Here is a 20,909-nt window from a genome sequence, read left to right on the forward strand (position 1 = left end):
TAGGTAATGATAAGGCAATAGTTTCAAGTATCAACCATAGCCATTTTTTTAGAGAGAGAGAGAGAGAGAGAGAGAGAGAGAGAGAGAGAGAGAGAGAGAGAGAGAGAGAGAGAGAGAGAGAAAATGGTGATACAAATGATTATTTTTGCTAGAATAAGGATGTGTTAAGGAAGTATTTGAATAACATATTTTTCATATATTACCAATGAGAGGCTGTGTATTCACCTAATGAAGCTTAAGGTTGAATAATTAACATCAACAAATTTTTGTTCGTTGAGACAAAGATGTAGAATATTACAAATATATAGCCTATTTTACAAAGATCTATTTGGGATAGTAATTAGGATTATTTTTAAGAATCCTTGTCTACTATAATATACTAGCAATGAGTCATTGGGTTACATGTTGAAATTTAAAGATTAATGTCAAGAACATATGCCAAGGCATGCATTTATTAAGAGAGATTGCATGAGTCTGGGTTGGGCTATACATGCTAGTAAGCTAGAGCCACTCATTTATGCTTGCTCATATCTATCCTAAGCCATGCTTTAGTTATCCACAAGCAAGAGTAAATGATATTGCAAATCTAATACCATGACACACTATATTAGTAGGGAATTTGGGAATTTTCATGCACTTTGAGAATCCCCAATACCTTTATTATTTGACCACATGGTCAAATCTTATTGTCTTACTTAAAGGTGGAGTCTACCCTAAATGCTATATAAGCTACATTTCCAAATCCCACTTTCAAATATAAATCGATATTTAGCCATGTGGTCAAATATTTATCACTTATTTGAAATTGAGACATGAAAATTTTCCAATTTCTCTAATATGGTATTATGACTTTTTGGTCCTAGTTAGGACAAAAGGTCTTCCATGTCTTGCACTATTGCTGCATATATGAATGAGAGAGAGAGAGAGAGGATACTTTGTTCCTCCAAATTGCATGTCCATACATCTTAATGAGTAGGTAATGATAAGGAAATAGTTTCAAGTATCAACCATAACCATTTTTAGAGAGAGAGAGAGAGAGAGAGAGAGAGAATATGGTGATAGAAATGATTATTTTTGCTAGAATAAGGAGGTGTTGAGGAAGGATTTGAATAACATATTTTTTATATATTACCAATGACAGGCTGTGTATTCAACTGATGAAGCTTCAGGTTGAATAATTTACATCAACAAATTTTTGTTTATTGAGACAAAGATGTAGACTATTACAAAGATATAGTCTATTTTACAAATATCTATTTGGGATAATAACTAGGATTATTTTTAAGAATCCTTGTCTACTATAATATACTAGCAATGAGTCATTGGATTACTTGTTGAAATTTAAAGATGCTAATGTCAAGAACATATGCCAAGGCATGCATTTACTAAGAGAGCTTGCATGAGTTTGGGTTGGGTTATACATGCTAGTAAGCTAGAAACACTCCTTTATAATTGCTCATATCTATCATAAGCCATGCTTTAGTTATCCACAAGCAAGAGAAAATGATATTGCAATTCTAATACCATGAAACACTATATTAGTAGGGAATTTGGGAATTTTCATGCACTTTGGGAATCCCCAATACCTTTATTATTTGACCACATGGTCAAATCTTATTGTCTTGCTTAAAGGTGGAGTCTACCCTAAATGTTATATAAGCTACCTTCCCAAATCCCACTTTCAAATATAAATTGATATTTAGCCATGTGGTCAAATATTTATCACTTATTTGAAATTGAGACATGAAAATTTTCCAAATTCTCTAATATGGTGTTATGACTTTTTGGTCTTAGTTAGGACAAAATGTCTTCCATGCCTTGCACTATTGGTGCATATATGAGAGAGAGAGAGAGAGAGAGAGAGAGAGAGAGAGAGAGAGAGAGAGAGAGAGAGAGAGAGAGAGAGAGAGAGAGAGAATATGGTGATAGAAATGATTATTGTTGCTAGAATAAGGATGTGTTGAGGAGGAATTTGAATAACATATTTTTCATATATTACCAACGAGAGGCTGTGTATTCAACTGATGAAGCTTCAGGTTGAATAATTGACATCAACAAATTTTTGTTGGTTGAGACAAAGATGTAGACTATTACAGAGATATAGTCTATTTTACAAAGATCTATTTGGGATAATAATTAGGATTATTTTTGAAATCTTTGTCTACTATAATATACTAGCAATGAGTCATTGGGTTACTTGTTGAAATTTAAAGATGCTAATGTGAAGAACATATGCCAAGCAATGCATTTATTAAGAGAGCTTGCATAAGTTTGGGTTGGGCTATACATGCTAGTAAGCTAGAGACACTCCTTTATGCTTGCTTATATCTATCCTAAGCCATGCTTTAGTTATCCACAAGCAAGAGAAAATGATATTGCAAATCTAATACCATGAAACACTATATTAGTAGGGAATTCGGGAATTTTCATGCACTTTGGGAATGCCCAATACCTTTATTATTTGACAACATGGTCAAATCTTATTGTCTTACTTAAAGGTGGAGTCTACCGTGAATGCTATGTAAGCTACCCTTCCAAATCCCACTTTCAAATATAAATCAATATTTAGCCATGTGGTCAAATATTTATCACTTATTTGAAATTGAAACATGAAAATTTTCAAAATTCTCTAATATGGTGTTATGACCTTTTGGTCTTAGTTAGGACAAAATGTCTTGCACTATTGGTTCATAGATGAGAGAGAGAGAGAGAGAGAGAGAGAGAGAGAGAGAGAGAGAGAGAGAGAGAGAGAGAGAGAGAGAGAGAGAGAGAGAGAGAGAGAGAGGATACTTTGTTCCTCCAAATTGCATGTCCATACATCTTAATGAGTAGGTAATGATAAGGCAATAGTTTCAAGTATCAACCATACCCATTTTTCTAGAGAGAGAGAGAGAGGATACTTTGTTCCTCCAAATTGCATGTCCATACATCTTAATGAGTAGGTAATGATAAGGCAATAGTTTCAAGTATCAACCATACCCATTTTTCTAGAGAGAGAGAGAGAGAGAGAGAGAGAGAGAGAGAGAGAGAGAGAGAATATGGCGATAGAAATGATTATTTTTGCTAGAATAAGGATGTCTTGAGGAAGGATTTGAATAACATATATTTCATATATTACCAACGAGAGGCTGTGTATTCAACTGATGAAGGTTCAGGTTGAATAATTTACATCAACAAATTTTTGTTTATTGAGACAAAGATGTAGACTATTATAGAGATATAATCTATATTACAAATATCTATTTGGGATAATAATGAGGATTATTTTTAAGAATCCTTGTCTACTATAAAATACCAGCAATGAGTCATTGGGTTACTTGTTGAAATTTAAAGATGCTAATGCCAAGGCATGCATTTATTAAGAGAGCTTGCATGAGTTTGGGTTGGGCTATACATGCTAGTAAGGTAGAGACACTCCTTTATGCTTGCTCACATCTATCATAAGCCATGCTTTAGTTATCCACAAGCAAGAGAAAATGATATTGCAAATCTAATACCATGAAACACTATATTAGTAGGGAATTTAGGAATTTTCATGCACTTTGGGAATCCCCAATACCTTTATTATTTGACCACATGGTCAAATCTTATTGTCTTGCTTAAAGGTGGAGTCTACCCTGAATGCTATATAAGCTACCTTTCCAAATCCCACTTTCAAATATAAATCGACATTTAGCCATGTGGTCAAATATTTATCACTTATTTGAATTTGAGACATGAAAATTTTCCAAATTCTCTGTTATGACTTTTTAGTCTTAGTTAGGACAAAAGGTCTTCCATGTCTTGCAATATTGGTGCATATATGAATGAGAGAGAGAGAGAGAGAGAGAGAGAGAGAGAGAGAGAGAGAGAGAGAGAGAGAGAGAGAGAGAGAGAGAGAGAGAGAGAGAGAGAGAGAGAGAGAGAGAGAGAGAGAGAGAGAGAGAGAGAATATGGTGATAGAAATGATTTTTTTGCTAGAATAAGGATGTGTTGAGGAAGGATTTGAATAACATATTTTTTATATATTACCAACGAGAGGCTGCGTATTCAATTGATGAAGCTTAAGGTTGAATAATTGACATCAACAAATTTTTGTTCGTTAAGACAAAGATGTAGACTATTACAGAGATATTGTCTATTTTACAAAGATCTATTTGGGATAATAATTAGGATTTTTTTAAAGAATCCTTGTCTACTATAATATACCAACAATGAGTCATTGGGTCAATTGTTTAAATTTAAAGATGCTAATGTGAAGAACATATTCCAAGGCATGCATTGATTAAGAGAGCTTGCATGAGTTTGGTTGGGCTATACAAGCTAGTAAGCTAGAGACAGTCCTTTATGCTTGCTCATATCTATCCTAGGCCCTACTTTCATTATCCACAAGCAACAGAAAATGTATTGCAAATCTAATACCATGAAACCCTATATAAGTAGGGAATTTAGAAATGTCCATGCACTTTGGGAATCCTCAACACCTTTATTATTTGACCACATGGTCAAATCTTATTGTCTTACTTAAAGGTGGACTCTATCCTAAATGCTATATAAGCTACGTTCCCAAATCCCACTTTCAAATATAAATTGATATTTAGGCATGTGGTCAAATATTTATCACTTATTTGAAATTGAGACTTGAAAATTTTCCAAATTCTCTAATATGGTGTTATGTCCTTTTGGTCTTAGTGAGGACAAAATGTCTTCCATGTTTTGTACTACTCGTGCATATATGAGAGAGAGAGAGACAGAGACAGAGAGAGGATAGTTTGTTCCTCCAAATTGCATGTCCATACATCTTAATGAGTGGGTAATGATAAGGCAATAATTTCAAGTATCAACCATAGCCATTGTTTGAGAGAGAGAGAGAGAGAGAGAGAGAGAGAGAGAGAGAGGATACTTTGTTCCTCCAAATTGCATGTCCATACATCTTAATGAGTAGGTAATGATAACGCAATAGTTTCAAGTATCAACCATAGCCATTTTTAGAGAGAGACACAGAGAGAGAGAGAGAGAGAGAGAGAGAGAGAGAGAGAGAGAGAGAGAGAGAGAGAGAGAGAGAGAGAGAGAGAGAGAGAGAGAGAGAGAGAGAGAGAGAGAGAGAGAGGATACTTTGTTCCTCCAAATTGCATGTCCATACATCTTAATGAGTAGGTAATGATAAGGCAATAGTTTCAAGTATCAACCATACCCATTTTTCTAGAGAGAGAGAGAGAGAGAGAGAGAGAGAGAGAGAGAGAGAGAGAGAGAATATGGTGATAGAAATGATTAGTTTTGCTAGAATAAGGATGTGTTGAGAAAGGATTTGAATAACATATTTTTCATATATTACCAACGAGAGGTTGTGTATTCAACTGATGAAGCTTCAGGTTGAATAATTTACATCAACAAATTTTTGTTTATTGAGACAAAGATATAGACTATTACAGAGATATAGTCTAATTACAAATATCTATTTGGGATAATAATTAGGATTATTTTTAAGAATCCTTGTCTACTATAATATACGAGCAATGAGTCATTGGGTTACTTGTTGAAATTTAAAGATGCTAATGTCAAGAACATATGCCAAGGCATGCATTTATTAAGAGAGCTTGCATGAGTTTGGGTTGGGCTATACATGCTAGTAAGGTAGAGACACTCCTTTATGCTTGCTCACATCTATCATAAGCCATGCTTTAGTTATCCACAAGCAAGAGAAAATGATATTGCAAATCTAATACCATGAAACACTATATTAGTAGGGAATTTAGGAATTTTCATGCACTTTGGGAATCCCCAATACCTTTATTATTTGACCACATGGTCAAATCTTATTGTCTTGCTTAAAGGTGGAGTCTACCCTGAATGCTATATAAGCTACCTTTCCAAATCCCACTTTCAAATATAAATCGATATTTAGCCATGTGGTCAAATATTTATCACTTATTTGAATTTGAGACATGAAAATTTTCCAAATTCTCTGTTATGACTTTTTAGTCTTAGTTAGGACAAAAGGTCTTCCATGTCTTGCAATATTGGTGCATATATGAATGAGAGAGAGAGAGAGAGAGAGAGAGAGAGAGAGAGAGAGAGAGAGAGAGAGAGAGAGAGAGAGAGAGAGAGAGAGAGAGAGAGAGAGAGAGAGAGAGAATATGGTGATAGAAATGATTTTTTTGCTAGAATAAGGATGTGTTGAGGAAGGATTTGAATAACATATTTTTTATATATTACCAACGAGAGGCTGCGTATTCAATTGATGAAGCTTAAGGTTGAATAATTGACATCAACAAATTTTTGTTCGTTAAGACAAAGATGTAGACTATTACAGAGATATTGTCTATTTTACAAAGATCTATTTGGGATAATAATTAGGATTTTTTTAAAGAATCCTTGTCTACTATAATATACCAACAATGAGTCATTGGGTCAATTGTTTAAATTTAAAGATGCTAATGTGAAGAACATATTCCAAGGCATGCATTGATTAAGAGAGCTTGCATGAGTTTGGTTGGGCTATACAAGCTAGTAAGCTAGAGACAGTCCTTTATGCTTGCTCATATCTATCCTAGGCCCTACTTTCATTATCCACAAGCAACAGAAAATGTATTGCAAATCTAATACCATGAAACCCTATATAAGTAGGGAATTTAGAAATGTCCATGCACTTTGGGAATCCTCAACACCTTTATTATTTGACCACATGGTCAAATCTTATTGTCTTACTTAAAGGTGGACTCTATCCTAAATGCTATATAAGCTACGTTCCCAAATCCCACTTTCAAATATAAATTGATATTTAGGCATGTGGTCAAATATTTATCACTTATTTGAAATTGAGACTTGAAAATTTTCCAAATTCTCTAATATGGTGTTATGTCCTTTTGGTCTTAGTGAGGACAAAATGTCTTCCATGTTTTGTACTACTCGTGCATATATGAGAGAGAGAGAGACAGAGACAGAGAGAGGATAGTTTGTTCCTCCAAATTGCATGTCCATACATCTTAATGAGTGGGTAATGATAAGGCAATAATTTCAAGTATCAACCATAGCCATTGTTTGAGAGAGAGAGAGAGAGAGAGAGAGAGAGAGAGAGGATACTTTGTTCCTCCAAATTGCATGTCCATACATCTTAATGAGTAGGTAATGATAACGCAATAGTTTCAAGTATCAACCATAGCCATTTTTAGAGAGAGACACACAGAGAGAGAGAGAGAGAGAGAGAGAGAGAGAGAGAGAGAGAGAGAGAGAGAGAGAGAGAGAGAGAGAGAGAGAGAGAGAGAGAGAGAGAGAGAGAGAGAGAATATGGTGATAAAAATGATTATTTTTGCTAGAATAAGGATGTGTTGAGGAAGGATTTGAATAACTTATTTTTCATATATTACCAACGAGAGGCTGTGCATTCAACTAATGAAGCTTTAGGTTGAATAATTTACATCAACAAATTTTAGTTCATTGAGACAAAGATGTAGGCTATTACAGAGATAAAGTCTATTTTACAAATATCTATTTGGGATAATAATTAGGATTATTTCTACGAATCTTTGTCTACTATAATATACCAGCAATGAGTCATTGGGTTACTTGTTGAAATTTAAAGATGCTAATGTTGAGAACATATACCAAGGCATGCATTTATTAAGAGAGCTTGCATGAGTTTGGGTTGGGCCATACATGCTAGTAAGCTAGACACACTCCTTTATGCTTGCTCATATCTATCATAAGCCATGCTTTAGTTATCCACAAGTAAGAGAAAATGATATTGCAAATCTAATACCATGAAACACTATATTAGTAGGGAATTTTGGAATTTTCATGCACTTTGGAATCCCCAATACCTTTATTATTTGACCACATGGTTAAATCTTATTGTCTTGCTTAAAGGTGGAGTCTACACTAAATGCTACATAAGCTACCTTCCCAAATCCCACTTTCAAATATAAATCGATATTTAGCCATGTGGTCAAATATTTATCAGTTATTTGAAATTGAGACATGAAAATTTTCCAAATTCTCTAATATGGTGTTATGACTTTTCGGTCTTAGTTAGGAAAAAACGTCTTCCATGTCTTGCACTATTGGTGCATATATGAATGAGAGAGAGAGAGAGAGAGAGAGAGAGAGAGAGAGAGAGAGAGAGAGAGAGAGAGAGAGAGAGAGAGAGAGAGAGAGAGAGAGAGAGAGAGAGAGAGAGAGAGAGAGAGAGAGAGAGAGAGAGAGAGAGAGAGAGAGTGACAGAGTGAGAGCATACTTTGTTCCTCCAAATTGCATGTCCATACATCTTAATGCGTAAGTAATGATAAGGTAATAGTTTCAAGTATCAACCATAGCCATTTTGAGAGAGAGAGAGAGAGAGAGAGAGAGAGAGAGAGAGAGAGAGAGAGAGAGAGAGTGACAGAGTGAGAGCATACTTTGTTCCTCCAAATTGCATGTCCATACATCTTAATGCGTAAGTAATGATAAGGTAATAGTTTCAAGTATCAACCATAGCCATTTTGAGAGAGAGAGAGAGAGAGAGAGAGAGAGAGAGAGAGAGAGAGAGAGAGAGAGAGAGAGAGAGAGAGAGAGAGAGAGAGAGAGAGAGAGAATATGGTGATAGAAATGATTATTTTTGCTAGAATAAGGATGTCTTAAGGAAGGATTTGAATAACATATTTTTCATATATTATCAATGAGAGGCTGTGTATTCAACTAATGATGCTTCAGGTTGAATAATTGACATCAACAAATTTTTGTTGGTTGAGACAAAGATGTAGACTATTACAAAGATATAGTCTATTTTACAAAGATCTATTTGAGATAATAATTAAGATTATTTTTAAGAATCCTTGTCTACTATAATATACTAGCAATGAGTCATTGGGTTACTTGTTGAAATTTAAAGATGCTAATGTCAAGAACATATGCCAAGGCATGCATTTATTAAGAGAGCTTGCATAAGTTTGGGTTGGGCTATACATGCTAGTAAGCTAGAAACACTCCTTTACGCTTGCTCATATCTATCCTAAGCCATAATTTAGTTCTCCACAAGCAAGAGAAAATGATATTGCAAATCTTATACCATGAAACACTATATTAGTATGGAATTTGGGAATCTCCATGCACTTTTGGAATCCTCAATACCTCTATTATTTGACCACATGGTCAAATCTTATTGTCTTACTTAAAGGTGGAGTCTACCCTAAATGCTATATAAGCTACCTTTCCAAATCCCACTTTCAAATATAAATCGATATTTAGCCACGTGATCAAATATTTATCACTTATTTGAAATTGAGACATGAAAAATTTCCAATTTCTCTAATTTGGTGTTATGACTTTTTGGTCTTAGTAAGGACGAAAGGTCTTCCATGTCTTGCACTATTGGTGCATATATGAATGAGAGAGAGAGAGAGAGAGAGGATACTTTGTTCCTCGAAATTGCATGTTCATACATCTTAAGGAGTAGCTAATGATAAGGCAATCATTTCAAGCATCAACCATAGCCATTTTGAGAGAGAGAGAGAGAGAGAGAGAGAGAGAGAGAGAGAGAGAGAGAGAGAGAGTATGGTGATAGAAATGATTTTTTTGCTAGAATAAGGATGTGTTGAGGAAGGATTTGAATAACATATTTTTCATATATTACCAAGGAGAGGCTGGGTATTCAACTGATGAAGCTTAAGGTTGAATAATTGACATCAACAAATTTTTGTTCCTTGAGACAAAGATGTAGACTATTACAGAGATATTGTCTATTTTACAAAGATCTATTTGGGATAATAATTAGGATTATTTCTAAGAATCCTTGTCCACTATAATATACCAGCACAATGAGTCTTTGGGTTACTTCTTGAAATTTAAAGATGCTAATGTCAGGAACATATACCAAGGCATGCATTTATTAAGAGAGCTTGTATGAGTTTGGGTTGGGCTATACATGCTAGTAAGCTAGAGACACTCCTTTATGCTTGCTCATATCTATCATAAGCCATGCTTTAGTTATCCACAAGCAAGAGAAAATGATATTGCAATTCTAATACCATGAAACACTATATTAGTAGGGAATTTGGGAATTTTCATGCACTTTGGGAATCCCCAATACCTTTATTATTTGACAACATGGTTAAATCTTATTGTCTTGCTTAAAGGTGGAGTCTACCCTAAATGCTACATAAGCTACCTTCCCAAATACCACTTTCAAATATAAATCGATATTTAGCCATGTGGTTAAATATTTATCACTTATTTGAAATTGAGACATGAAAATTTTCCAAATTCTCTAATATGGTGTTATGACCTTTTGGTCTTAGTTAGGACAAAATGTCTTTTATGTCTTGTACTATTCGTGTATATCTGAGAGAGAGAGAGAGAGAGAGAGAGAGAGAGAGAGAGAGAGAGAGAGAGAGAGAGAGAGAGAGAGAGAGAGAGAGAGAGAGAGGATACTTTGTTCCTCCAAATTGCATGTCCAAACATCTTAATGAGTAGGTAATGATAAGGCAATAGTTTCAAGTATCAACCATAGCCATTTTTTTAGAGAGAGAGAGAGAGAGAGAGAGAGAGAGAGAGAGAGAGAATATGGTGATACAAATGATTATTTTTGCTAGAATAAGGAGGTGTTGAGGAAGTATTTGAATAACATATTTTTCATATATTACCAACGAGAGGCTGTGTATTCAACTGATGAAGCTTCAGGTTGAATAATTGACATCAACAAATTTTTGTTGGTTGAGACAAATATGTAGACTATTACAGAGATATAGTCTATTTTACAAAGATCTATTTGGGATAATAATTAGGATTATTTTCAAGAATCCTTGTCTACTATAATATACTAGCAATGAGTCATTGGGTTACTTGTTGAAATTTAAAGATGCTAATGTGAAGAACATTTGCCAAGGCATGCATTTATTAAGAGAGCTTGCATAAGTTTGGGTTGGGCTATACATGCTAGTAAGCTAGAGACACTCCTTTATGCTTGCTTATATCTATCGTAATCCATGCTTTAGTTATCCACAAGCAAGAGAAAATGATATTGCAAATCTAATACAATGAGACACTATATTAGTAGGGAATTTGGGAATTTTCATGCACTTTGGGAATCCCCAATACCTTTATTATTTGACCACATGGTCAAATCTTATTGTCTTACTTAAAGGTGGAGTCTACTCTAAATGCTACATAAGCTACCTTCCCAAATCCCACCTTCAAATATAAATCGATATTTAGCCATGTGGTAAAATATTTATCACTTATTCGGAATTGAGACATGAAAATTTTCCAAATTCTCTAATATGGTGTTTTGACCTTTTGGTCTTAGTTAGCACAAAATGTCCTCCATGTCTTGCACTAGTGATTCATATATGAGAGAGAGAGAGAGAGAGAGAGAGAGAGAGAGAGAGAGAGAGAGAGAGAGAGAGAGAGAGAGAGAGAGAGAGAGAGAGAGAGAGAGAGAGAGAGAGAGAGAGAGAGAGAGAGAGAGAGAGAGAGAGAGAGAGAGGATACTTTGTTCCTGCAAATTGCATGTCCATACATCTTAATGAGTAGGTAATGATAAGGCAATAGTTTCAAGTATCAACCATAGCCATTTTTTTAGAGAGAGAGAGAGAGAGAGAGAATATGGCGATAGAAATGATTATTTTTGCTAGAATAAGGATGTCTTGAGGAAGGATTTGAATAACATATATTTCATATATTACCAACGAGAGGCTGTGTATTCAACTGATGAAGGTTCAGGTTGAATAATTTACATCAACAAATTTTTGTTTATTGAGACAAAGATGTAGACTATTATAGAGATATAATCTATATTACAAATATCTATTTGGGATAATAATTAGGATTATTTTTAAGAATCCTTGTCTAGTATAAAATACCAGCAATGAGTCATTGGGTTACTTGTTGAAATTTAAAGATGCTAATGTCAAGAACCTATGCCAAGGCATGCATTTATTAAGAGAGCTTGCATGAGTTTGGGTTGGGCTATACATGCTAGTAAGCTAGAGACACTCCTTTATGCTTGCTCATATCTATCATAAGCCATGCTTTAGTTATGCACAAGCAAGAGAAAATGATATTGCAAAACTAATACCATGAAACACTATATTAGTAGGGAATATGGGAATTTTCATGCACTTTTGGGAATCCCCAATACCTTTATTATTTGACCACATGGTCAAATCTTATTGTCTTGCTCAAAGGTGGAGTCTACCCTGAATGCTATATAAGCTACCTTTCCAAATCCCACTTTCAAATATAAATCGACATTTAGCCATGTGGTCAAATATTTATCACTTATTTGAAATTGAGACATGAAAATTTTCCAAATTCTCTGTTATGAATTTTTGCTCTTAGTTAGGAAAAAATGTCTTCCATGTCTTGCAATATTGGTGCATACATGAGAGAGAGAGAGAGAGAGAGAGAGAGAGAGAGAGAGAGAGAGAGAGAGAGAGAGAGAGAGAGAGAGAGAGAGAGAGAGAGAGAGAGAGAGAGAGAGAGAGAGAGAGAGAGAGAGAGAGAGAGAGAGGATACTTTGTTCCTCCAAATTGCATGTCCATACATCTTAAGGAGTAGGTAAATGTTTCAAGTATCAACCATAGCCATTTTGAGAGAGAGAGAGAGAGAGAGAGAGAGAGAGAGAGAGAGAGAGAGAGAGAGAGAGAGAGAGAGAGAGAGAGAGAGAGAGAGAGAGAGAGAGAGAGGATACTTTGTTCCTCCAAATTGCATGTCCATACATCTTAAGGAGTAGGTAATTGTTTCAAGTATCAACCATAGCCATTTTGTGAGAGAGAGAGAGAGAGAGAGAGAGAGAGAGAGAGAGAGAGAGAGAGAGAGAGAGAGAGAGAGAGAGAGAGAGAGAGAGAGAGAGAGAGAGAGAGAGAGAGAGAGAGAGAGAGAGAGAGAGAGAGAGAGAGAGAGAGAGAGAGAGAGAGAGAGAGAGAGAGAGAGAGAGAGAGAGAGAGAGAGAGAGAGAGAGAGAGAGAGAGAGAGAGAGGATACTTTGTTCCTCCAAATTGCATGTCCATACATCTTAAGCTGTAGGTAATTGTTTCAAGTATCAACCATAGCCATTTTGTGAGAGAGAGAGAGAGAGAGAGAGAGAGAGAGAGAGAGAGAGAGAGAGAGAGAGAGAGAGAGAGAGAGAGAGAGAGAGAGAGAGAGAGAGAGAGAGAGAGAGAGAGAGAGAGAGAGAGAGAGAGAGAGAGAGAGAGAGAGAGAGAGAGAGAGAGAGAGAGAGAGAGAGAGAGAGAATATGGTAACAGAAATGATTATTTTTGCTAGAATAAGGATGTGTTGAGGAAGGATTTGAATAAGATTTTTTCATATATTACCAATAAAAGGCTATGTATTCAGCTGATGAAACCAGAGAATTTGTACCTGTCACTATCACAATAGATGGATCATTACTATAATAGGTGGAGAATGAAGAGTTCAATATTGTCCTTGTTGTGATACATTTTGATAGAAGGGAAAGTTCTTAATCATCATTAATGGTTTCATGTGAGTATTTCTATTAATGAATCCCAAATTAATCTAATAGGATGAAGCTCGCATGACAACTCGTTATGGATTTGAAGCATTGGGTAGATAGGAATATTAAAGGATATAATGCAAATTGATCAAGTACGTGCAAGGAAAGTGCTACTGTTTGGTGGGAGATCTCACCAAGTTTGCTCAATTTTGGCTAAAGGTGGTCGCGTGGATATAATGAGTGCTTCATTGTGTCAAACATATGTATGGAAAATATATATATAAGATCCAATTGGACACTAGACATTGGAAATGGTCTATTAGAGATGTAGACTCTATTAGATATGCACACAATTCCACTTGAGTCTTGGTAGCTAATATTATCACTAATGAGACAAAATAGTCTTTATTCAAAGAATCTTGAATGTTATCAAGATCTCTTTAAGTATTCTAATTTTGATGAGACACTAAAAGTTTCTCAAATAAGACTTGCTTTTGGAACGATGATCAACAAAGTATACCCACTCTAGTCACAGAGACAATTGATGTGGTGCATGCACAAAAAATCACAAGAATTGAGTCATCGAAGGGGAGAGTAAGATTTTATAAAAGATCAATGATGCTATCAAAATGATCATGTGACTTATCTTTTTCTAGAATCCTTTAGAAAATAAAAAGAGAAGTCGAAGGAGAGCCCGATAGATTTGTCTAAGTTCACTTACAAGTGAGTTGGGTATACAAACATGTAAATAATAGCTTTAGGTCAATTCAAATACAAATATAGTTCTTTTACAACATTTCTTTTTTCAATTTCTTGTATGAAGCACCAAATCAGTATGGCAGAAGTGGTAACCACATCAAATGTTATGTAGAACTAGATTGCATGATATCCTGTGTCTCAAGGATGGGTGTGGGTCTTGGATTGTGTCTAGCTTGCATCCTCAAATGCCGCACTACTAATCAAGACCAACATAATTTTTGTACACATCTAGCAAACATTTAATTGTATGGATGTCCACCATGTAAGGGGCCTAAGCTAGAACCCACACTTAGATATGTAAGGACAATACACTGCTATTTAGGACCAACACACTTCTACTACACATCTAACAAACATTTGATTTTGTGGATGTCTACAATACATGTGGGGGGCCTAGAACCCTCCCTTTGATTTCATATTAATAAATAATGAAAAATTTATCATCCTACCATTCAAACCACTAACCTTAATATATTTTCCATTTATTATGTATTGGAACTCCCTCCTTCTCTAAACTACGACTTCTTTTCTTTTCCCCCTTTTCCATTCTAGAACATAGTAGTTCGTACTCTATGGGTTGAGTTGAGATGCATAGACTTTCATGCTAAAGAAAGAAACAACACTTGAGTCAAAGAAGCAACACTTAGATAGTCTAGCTTTGTGGAGTTTTACACTATTGTACCACATCATCATGGCTTGGTAATCTACAATCTCGAGGCAAGAAAGTACATCTCTTGATTGAAGGATTATCTAATAAGATGATTAGCACCTATCATCATCTCCTCTAATATGACAATCATAGTTCATCCTAAGAAGTAATAATATTTCCAATCTACTGGACTCTCATCTCATTAGTATTGTTAAACTTTTTTCACCCATAGTGTGATAAGGCATGGAATAGAGACATCATAGATTTCATTATCAATCACCATTACTACTCCTTGGTAGTCCCTCTATAGTTTTTCAATGTGTTGTAAGCTTCTTTTTAATATATTTTTATAACATAGTATGGTTGTATAGTCAATATATTATAATTATCATCTTTTCAATGTACTATGGTCCTTAGCTTACAGAGTGTGGAATGAACCACAACCTTGCTTGGCATGGTCTAGGATAAACTATTGCTATAGGTCACTACATTCTTGGCCATGGCATCAAACCATGCATCTACGATACCTTGGTATGAAGGCCTATTGTCCATGGTATAAAACCATGCATCTATATGGAATATTCCAAACACTTCACCTTGCAATATGCCCTTGATCAACTGTATCAACAACAATGTCTAGGCTGTTGTTCTCCTATATAGACAACACTAAGTTGCTCTTCCTTTGGTTGCAATAGCTTATTGCTCTCCTCTACATTGATTGTTGAGATATCGAGCTCCACTCGTGATACGCCAGGGTGACCGTTGTGTATTTATGTCACCGACATGTCAGTTGCAGACGCGGTTGGTACACCGCCCATGAATAATAGCTACATGATAGCTATCCTTATCTACTCTAGTTCGTGGCTCAGTTAGTATGCCACCTTAGTTAGTTGAGTTTGGTTTGAGACCCATATATAGGGTTCTTCTATTTCTTTGTATGTGAGTTCTTTTGGCTTACACAACTAAGAAGAGGAAAACTGTTTTCAGCCTCCACCCTTGTGTGTCTTCCCCCATTGTGCAAGCAAGAAAGCTTCAAGCGAGACTCCTTCCTTCTCTCCCACAATCTTGACATGGTATCAGAGCCTTGTTCGTGGTAAGGAGCTCAAGAAAGCAAGCCAAGCTCGCGGTGTTTTGGTAAGAGGAGCAGTGTTGCTTTCATTTTCTATTTTGGGAGCAGATCTCTGCAGGTAGCACAGCCGGAAAGTGCAGGAGTGCATTGTCTCAGGTTGAGACGCCATTCGCGGTGAAGCAAGAGGGCAGTATATGCTGCGGGACAGAGCTTTAGCTCTTGGCGACCCTGTTTTTTTGATTTGAGGCCATTTCGGGGCCTGTTTTGGAGGTGGAAGTTTTCTGCACGCACTCAGAAAAAGGCTCAGTTTTATGCTGTTCAGCCACTGTTCTACAGGTCGGTGAAAAGTTACTGTAGAAATTGCATCGTATGCTTGTGCGCAGAGACATTGGGAGTTTCAGAATCATCCTTGGTTCCTGTTTATGCAAAATCGTCACTAGGAAGTGACTGTGTGGTCAAATACCACTTTCGCCAGTTTTGCAGATTTGTCCTTGTGAGGGTGAAGCTGAGTTTTTGCAGTGACAAGATTTTTTTGGCAGTGTTCTGTAATGGCATCTGATTCTCTTTCATAGATTGTCACTGAAAAGCTTGACAAGAACAACTTCCAAGCATGGAAGTTTAGAATGACGAATTTCCTTATGGGAAAAGGATATTGGGAATTTGTTGCAGGAAATGAAGAAGAACCAGTTCTTCCTGATGTTCCCAATCAACAGCAAATGCAGGCATTTAAAGCATGGCATGAGAGAGCCAAGAAAGTTATGTATTGGCTGTCTATCAGCATTTCAGACTCTATGATTGTGCATATTCAGGATGCAAGTACGCCAAAGGAGGCATGGGATACTTTGTCAAAAATGTATAGCACAAATACGCAAGCCAGGAAAATGCAGCTCAAGCAAGAGTTGCACAATGTGCAAAGAGAAAATATGAGCATCAACGACTACCACATGAAGGTGAAGAAGATTGCAGATGCACTTGCTTCCATTGGGTCACCAGTGGAAGATGATGATTTAGTTTCTGTGACCTTGAATGGTCTAGGAAAGGATTATGCACAGTTTCGGACATCCATTTCAGTTCGTGAAAGATTTCCTGATTTTGAGGAGTTGATTGCTCTTCTAATTTCTGAGGAACAGAGAAATGGTGGTGCATCTTCTTCAGGAGGAACTTCAAAAGAAGCTGTCTTCTACTCAAATGCTGGAAGAGGTAGAGGCAGAGGTAGAGGAGGCCGATTTGGAGGCCGTGGTAGAAATCAGAATATGCAGCAAACTCAAGAAAACCAGTCCTATGGAGGAGGACGTGGTAACTCTAGAGGCAGGGGGAGCCAAAGAGGTCGTGGTGGATGGCAAAGAGGACAAAATGCAAACAGTAATGTTGAATGCTACTACTGTGGTAAAATGGGTCATATGGCTAAAGACTGCTATAAAAAGCAGAATGACATCATGAATGGAAAACTGCAACAAGGGAATTATGCATCTTCTAGTAGACAGGGTGATGACAGAAATGAGCACTTGTTTATGGTGCAGCACATGAACAATTCTGTGACAAGTGCAGAAGAAAGCAATGATGTATGGTATGTTGACTCAGGTGCATCAAACCACATGACAGGTCATGCAGAATGGATGGAGGATGTAAGGAAAATGGAAAAACCAGGATTTGTGGAGACTGGTGATGATACTGCACATCCTATTGTGTAGATTGGAAAAATTCCCTTGTCTATGCAGGATGGGAAAAAGAAATACCTGTCCGATGTATTTCATGTCCCGAATATCACCAAGAATCTAGTTTCTGTTGGTCAAATGGTTGAACAGGGCTTGCAGGTCAGATTTAATCCTCATGGATGCTTTGTTGAGGATATGAAAAATAAAGGTCACTTGATAGCAAAAGGAAAGAAGAAGGGTAGAATGTTTACATTGGATGCAGACATGTCTGAATTGAGTGCAGCAATGTTTGCACATGGGACCGGTGTAGTTACAGATATTGATATCTGGCATAAACGCATTGGTCATGTTAATGTACAGCGACTTAAATCAATGCAGGCCCAAAATATTGTTGCAGGTTTGCCGAAATTCAAGGTTGCAGAAATGCATAAGGTATGTGAAGCCTGTCAGTTTGGAAAACAGGCAAGGAAACCATTTCCTAGGCATGTTCAAGAGAGTAAGAAGCCATTGGAATTAATCCACTCTGATGTGTGGACAACTAAAGCTGCATCTCTTGGAGGCTGTCATTATTTTGTCAGTTTTATTGATGACTATAGCAGAAAAGTTTGGGTGTATTTTATGAAAAAGAAAAGTGAAGTTTTTGGGCATTTCAAAACTCTTAAAGCTATGGTTGAAAAAGAAACAGGCTTGCAGATAAAATGCCTAAGGTCAGATGGAGGGGGAGAGTACCTCTCAAATGAGTTTGCAAGGTTCTTGCAGGAGCATGGCATAAAGCAGCAATATTCATGCAGTCATACCCCACAACAAAATGGAATTGCAGAAAGAAAAAACAGGCATATTGGAGAGGTATCTCGTGCCATGCTCAATGAAAAAGACTTGCCAGATTTTTATTGGGCTGAAGCAGTTGCTACAGCAGTCTACATAATGAACAGGACTCCCACTGCAGCAATACATGGAATGACTCCAGAGGAGAGGTATACTGGTAGGAAACCAGATATTTCTCATTTGAAAATTTTTGGTTGCATTGCCTATGTACATGTGCCAAATGAGTTGAGATCCAAGTTGGATCCAAAAGCTGAGAAGTGCATCTTTATTGGTTACTCTCTGCAGCAAAAAGGGTATAGATGCTATAACCCTTCTACTCGTAAGTTTACAGTGAGCAGAGATGTTGTTTTTAATGAGATGAGTAGCTGGTATAAACCAGTAAATGTGATTGATGATGTAGATGCACAAAATGGTAATGCTGCACAGAATTCACAGCAGCAGTCACAAAATATTAGTGGACCTGGAGCGTCCTCTAGCAGTGGTTCACATTCTTTGCCATGGACAGGCAGATTGAGATCAGGAGATTCTTCTCAAAGCAATGCAGATAGTGGTATGCAGGTATCACGAAAAGGAAAAGAGAAGGTTGATCAGCCCATGTTTGATGTGAATGCAGGTCACTCTTATGTGGATGGTGAATCCAGTGGCTCAGAACAGAGCATTGATGATGAGTTGGGTATTCCTTCTATTGTTACACCTGGAGTAAGGAAGACCAGGGATGTTTTGAGAGCACCTGGGAGTGAACCTACTTTGCGCAGGTCTATGAGAGCTAGGTATCCTGTGGATAGGCTGAAATATGATGGATTTACAGCCATTCACTATGCATATATGGTTAAAGTGATACAGGAACCAGAACCCACTTCTTTTGAGCAAGCCATGGGAAAAGAAAAATGGGAGAAAGCCATGGATGAAGAAATGGATGCCTTGGAAGCAAATGCTACATGGGAGTTAGTACCTTTGCCTAAAGGTAAGAATGCAATTGGCTGTAAGTGGGTTTATAAGGTGAAGCACAATGCAAATGGTTCTGTGAACAGATACAAGGCAAGATTAGTAGTCAAGGGGTATGCACAAACATATGGCATTGACTATGAAGAAACATTCAGTCCAGTTGCAAGGATGGCAACTGTAAGAGCAATCATTGCTATGGCTGCATCAAAGGGATGGTCTTTACATCAGATGGATGTAAAGAATGCCTTCTTGCATGGTGATTTGCAAGAAGAGGTCTATATGGAGCAGCCACCAGGTTATGTGCATGCTGTTCATCCTGAGTTTGTTTGCAGGTTGAAGAAAGCCTTGTATGGCTTGAAGCAAGCACCTAGAGCATGGTCTGACAAGATAGGACAGTATCTTGTCACTATTGGCTTTCAGATTTCCAAGGCAGATTTCTCACTTTATGTGAGAAAAACAGAGAAAGGTATTATGCTACTTGTCATTTATGTTGATGATTTGATTATGACAGGTGACAGTGATGAAGATATCCTTCATGTGAAAATGCTATTGAAGCAGAAGTTTGAGATGAAGGATTTGGGAGAGCTGCGTTATTTCTTGGGCATTGAGGTGATTAGATCACCAAGTGGGATACAGCTCTTGCAGAGGCAATATGGATTGGACATGCTGTCCAAATATGGGATGACAGGCTGTAAGCCTATTTCAGTTCCTTTGGAGCAGAATGTGAAGCTGAGCACAGATGCAGGTGAGCTTCTAGAAGACCCTACTATGTACAGACGCATAGTAGGAAGTTTGATTTATATGACTATTACCAGGCCAGATTTGAGCTATGTTGTTGGATTGGTAAGTCAGTTTATGCAGGCTCCAAGGAAACCACATTTGGATGCGGCTAGACGCATACTCAGGTATGTGAAGTCCACATTGCAGTATGGACTATTTTATGAGACTGGGGTTCAGATACAGTTGCATGGATACACTGATGCTGATTGGGCTGGTAGTATTTCTGATAGACGATCTACCAGTGGATATGTGTTCTCTTTTGGGAGTGCTGCAGTCACTTGGAGCAGCAAGAAACAGCCTACAGTTGCCTTATCGAGCACAGAGGCTGAGTACAGGGGTGCAGCAATGGCTGCATGTGAGGTAGCTTGGTTGCATAAGCTACTTTATGATATGCATCAGTCTACAGATGGGCCAGTTGTCATTTATTGTGACAACATGAGCAGTATACAATTGGCAAATAACCCAGTCTATCATGCTAGAACAAAGCACATTGAGGTGCATTATCACTATGTGCGAGAGAGGGTTTTACTAGGTCTTATTGATCTAGTTTATGTCAGCACAGAGGATCAGGTAGCTGATATATTCACGAAGGCATTGGGCGCAGAGAAGCTGCGCAAGTTCAGAGACCTGCTTGGTGTGCAGGAATTGGGATTGAGCTCGAGGGGGAGTGTTGAGATATCGAGCTCCACTCGTGATACGCCAGGGTGACCGTTGTGTATTTATGTCACCGACGTGTCAGTTGCAGACGCGGTTGGTACACCGCCCATGAATAATAGCTACATGATAGCTATCCTTATCTACTCTAGTTCGTGGCTCAGT

This window comes from Lygodium microphyllum, chromosome 5 (genome assembly GCF_053477565.2).
Source record: "Lygodium microphyllum isolate KBCC chromosome 5, Lygodium_microphyllum_v1.1.10, whole genome shotgun sequence".
Lineage (NCBI taxonomy): Eukaryota > Viridiplantae > Streptophyta > Polypodiopsida > Schizaeales > Lygodiaceae > Lygodium > Lygodium microphyllum.